Source organism: Schistocerca piceifrons, chromosome 2 (assembly GCF_021461385.2).
Source record: "Schistocerca piceifrons isolate TAMUIC-IGC-003096 chromosome 2, iqSchPice1.1, whole genome shotgun sequence".
Classification (NCBI taxonomy): domain Eukaryota; kingdom Metazoa; phylum Arthropoda; class Insecta; order Orthoptera; family Acrididae; genus Schistocerca; species Schistocerca piceifrons.
The window spans coordinates 1037391598-1037396273 of NC_060139.1; the positions used below are offsets into that span (position 1 = coordinate 1037391598).

Below are 4676 nucleotides of genomic sequence, written 5' to 3' on the forward strand. Positions count from 1 at the left end.
ATGGCAACAAATTATTAAAAATAGTTACTGACTTAAAATAAATTTCTCATTAGCTGCACTAACATGTTCAGTTTCTTTCATTTAGAATCAGGAAGTTTTAGAACAAAGAAAAGTGCAGTCATCAGCTAATACAATCAGGAGTTGGCTTTGTCATGTTAGCCTGCGCATGTTACTGATTGTTAGTAATTTTTTTTTTCAGACAATTATCTACTCGAGTTACTCATATTGTTACAGCGTTCGTTTCGTCTATAAATTATGAATTTTCTTTCTGCGTTCATATTTGTGCCATTGGATTCACTGTTTATCAGTTTGCCAGCGAAAGAGAAACTCGATATACTCTTGAGCCTTCTCGAATAATATTTGTTAGCACCGCCGCCTGTGTATTAAGTTTAGAGCTGTTCATTGATTCTAATAAAGCATAGGATACTGTTTCTTTTTTTTTTTTTCATTAGATAATATGGGAATAACATTCGTTGCATACTCTATAGATCTCTCCATTCAGTGTGATGTGTTAAATGTACCTGGGTAGCGTCTCTCATGTACTACGGATACATCATACGACCCAAGACATACTCGCGCCGCGAAAACTGCCACCTGAACGAGGGAGCGCATTGCGTAACTGGTCTTATCTGGTCCTGCTAGAGATATCAGTATTACAATTCATACAGGTGTAAGATCCACTCACGTTTGCATCAGGCGGCATGATACGGATTAATATTAAGAAGTATCTGGAACACCTTCTGATACGCAGTGAATAAATTTGGCCGTGTTATACAACGAAGAAGCTGATAACAACAAAGTAGCAGCAGTGTAATCAGCGGGCAAAGACACAATGACGATTGGAAATAAACATGACGGCTACAAGTGTTTGAGTGCAGACTGTTACCGTCTTAGGGAGTGGACCACTGTAACATTACCACGGCATAAAGTTACTTGGCAACCGTTTTCTTCTACTCTTTCCGCTCCCCGTTCCCCACCCCTTCCTCATTCTCTCTCGAGCGTCACATTAAGTCGCGAGTAGATGGTCGTTGTGGTCTGTCCGGCAGAAGTGTCTTCTGTCTGTTTAACGCTAACAATGTTGATGAACTTACTAAGCAATTTTACGCCACAAATAGGTAAATTAGCACAATACAGAGTTTTACGTAAATTGAAGCCAGAGGAAGGAGAGAAGCAGTCTTGCATCACGAATAGACAAATTAGTGCAATGTAGAGTTTTATGTAAATTGAAGGCAGAGGAAGGAGAGATGAAACGAAAGGAACTGATAATATCAGCTGCATTGAGACTTCACACCGAATCAGCGGTGACGAGCGACAATGTGTGCTGGGCCGGGACTCGAACCCGGGATCTCCTGCTTACTAGGCAGTTGTGTTAACCACTACGCCACCCGGACACACTTAATCGCAAATGTGCTGGCTATTTCGGCACGCTCCTCCGCCGACTCGCTACTCCCACGTAGCGCAACCATTTATCCCCAGTCCCCAAACAAGTCCACCGTGCTCACGATTAACACTGTGTGCTGGTGTCGCAGTGGTTAACACAACTGCCTAGTAAGCAGGAGATCCTGTGTTCGAGTCCCGGCCCAGCACGGCACACATTTTCACTCGTCAACACTGATTCCGCATGAACTCCTGTTGCAGCTGGTATCATCAGTTCCTTTTCCCTTTTTTCGTTTTCCCTTTTTTCCTTTTCCCTTTTTTCCTTTTTTCCTTGTCCCTTTTTTCCTTGTCCCTTTTTTCCTTGTCCCTTTTTTCCTTGTCCCTTTTTTCCTTGTCCCTTTTTTCCTTGTCCCTTTTTTCCCCCTTTTTCCCCCTTTTTCCCCCTTTTTCCCCCTTTTTCCCCCTTTTTCCCCCTTTTTCCCCCTTTTTCCCCCTTTTTCCCCCTTTTTCCCATTCCCTTTTTTCCTTTTCCCTTTCTCTTCGCCTTCCACTTCCAATTTACATAATATATATCACAGTCCAATTTACATAATATATATCACAGCTGCGGGTTCCGTGTAGTGTCTGTTCTTTCGGACATGTCATAATATGCAATATAGAGTCATGTAGCCTGTGGGTTGAAAGTCGTCCAAAAATTTGATACTACTACCAGTGCTTTCATCTAATAATCGATTTTTCAACACAGTGATATCCTATTCCTGTTCAGAAAGCGTCTATTCCAATTTTCTCTCGAATTTCGTGTAGCTGTTCTTCACTGTTACTTTTAACCAGTGACGTAATCAGCGGACTGGGCGTCCAGAGCAAATATTGACACTGATCCCCTCTCCTCAGGGATCATCACCCCTTTTTTTTGTTTAATCATCATAACCGCTTTGTAGTGAACAACACGATGTTACAATAAAGCAAAAGATACACACTGCACTACTCTTTTTTTCCGTATGATTCAGTTCAAAGAGCGGAACAACGTGCGCTTCAGTTGGTATTGCAATAGTACCGCAATTTGTTTTTTATCGTCTCACTGCTGTTCAGTGTAAAGATGTAACAAAGACACCAACGAACACAAAATCTGCTCTTTAAACTTTCGCTGAGTTGGCTCACTTGGCATAGCAAGAGAGACTTCCTTATAGTAGACGAAAACAAGAAACAAACGGCTCCGTACCCGGGAGAGTTGTTCTCATGGAAGTGCCGTTCAGCACAGTGAAGTCCGAACCTCCTAGTGATTTCCTTTCACACAGTTCAGCTTACTTCTCAGTTCAGTACTCTCCAGTCAGTTCCCTTGTCGATGTTCGCACGTATCCATGAAACACAATGGGTCGCGGATCCGGATGAGTCTGGAAAGGGTGGGGGGTGTGGTTTCCACGGTCCGATGGGCACGGCGGCGCCACAGGGAAAAGCGAATAGTGAGAGACAGCGAGAGTAGGCGATAAAGAGGGCGGAGGGAGACTCGCGTGTGAACAACCTCGTCGCGCCTTGCCGGAAACGAACGTGGGCCAAGAAGCGCCGCTGCTTTCTTGTCAAGAATGTGTCTGCCGTCCCGACCGGAAGAGGCCACGCCTGCTGGTGCGTCAGGGTCCTGCGCTGCTCGACCAAGCGAGCGGAGTGCTCGGGGGAGTACAACGGAGCGTTTTCGGAATAAATGAGAACCAGGAAACCCAGCGCGTCAGTTTTCTTTCACATCCTTCTCCGAACAAGAGTGTAATTTGGACTGAATAGTGTCATAGTTTCCTCAGAATTAACGAGGTCCTTGGAATAACGTACCACGACAAACTGTTACACCTTCCTCCTCCTCCTCCTCCTCGTCCTCCTCCTTCTTCTTCTTCTTTTCTTCCTTCACGTTTCAGGCGTTTGCCCGTTACGTCCTTTCTTTCAGTGCTTCTGTTGTCTCTGATCAGATCTCTCCGCATCGTTCTTGGTCTACCTACTAATCATTTCCCCATTGACCGATAATTCATTATTATTTTGGGCATTATGTTTGATTCGTTTTTGTTACAAGATGCCTCGATTTTTTTCTGTACTCCTTGATGCATTCATTTAGAGTTTTAAGTCCTAGTTTTGTCCGATTGTTATATTCCTTACATCACATAATACATAGTCAGCTTCTCTTCTTAAAAATCTTAGCAGCTTGTATTCTTCGTTCATTTCCAGCTGTTATTGTCCAAATCTCACTCCTATAAAATGTGGATGCTATTCCGATTGTTATGTGGAAATTTATTACGGTTTCTTTCCTCACCGTTTTATTCCATATTCTGTACATAGTCTATTAATGTAATTCTATCTTTGTTTTTTCGGGATGTCTTTTGTCTTTGTTTAAGATCTTTATTATTAGTATAAGCGGCACTCAAGTGAAACCGAGAAAGAAGGAAAGAAACTGTTTATCGTTTTAGAAATAATCGCCATAACTTTCAATACATTTAACTGTCTTTGAGACAAGACGGACAGTGCTTTCATGGAAAAATGTTTGCGGTTGCCTATGGAACCATGGTTGTAGCCAGCCGTGCACCTCTTCAACCGCAGCAAATCGACGGACACTAATGTCTTTCGTACATCCATATTTAAATGGGATAAAAGTGGGACACAGCTAGTGTAATTTTTTATTAAAAATGAAACTCCTCCAGCTGTACTTAAGACTTTATAGTTACTTGGCCACTAGTTTCGACGTTGCATCAACGCCATCTTCAGGCCCGTACACTTTGATGAAATCAATTTTGTGTGGCTCAGTACCAGAAGTCCGCGGTGAGACCAACACATGCTCCCCATGGATGGCGGCCAGTAACTAGTTACTTCTGGTACTGAGCCACACACAATTGATTTCATCAAAGTGTACGGGCCTGAAGATGGCGTTGATGCAACGTCGAAACGAAGTAAATATAAAATCTTAAGTAGAGCTGGAGGAGTTTAGTTTTTTTTTTAATTAAAAATGAATGTCTTTCTTCTGGGCTCGTAAATTATGGAAATCGTATGGGGAGGGATCGGTACTACATGGAAGATATGTAAGGGCTTCTCAGCGAAACTTCTGCAGCATAGTCCAAACAAAATTCCCGCCCCCATATTACCAAGGTTTTTTCGAGGACGCTGCAGAGGTTCTGCTGTGGAGCCCTAACATATATCCCCCACACAGACCCTTTCACTCCCCATGCGATTCCCATATTTTTGGACCCCTGAAGAAAGGCATTCGAGGGCGTCAATTTGTTTCGGACGAAGAGATACAGGTACACGCCTGGGTGCAGTCCTGGTTCCGT

General features: G+C 43.2%; 1 non-coding gene across 1 annotated transcript; it reads right to left on the reverse strand.

Annotated features, from left to right (window-relative positions):
• Positions 1 to 1317: 1317 nt before the first annotated feature.
• On the reverse strand, positions 1318 to 1391 carry Trnat-agu. The gene has a single exon. It is a non-coding gene; the product is annotated as a tRNA-Thr (tRNA).
• Between the last annotated feature and the right edge of the window lie 3285 nt (positions 1392 to 4676).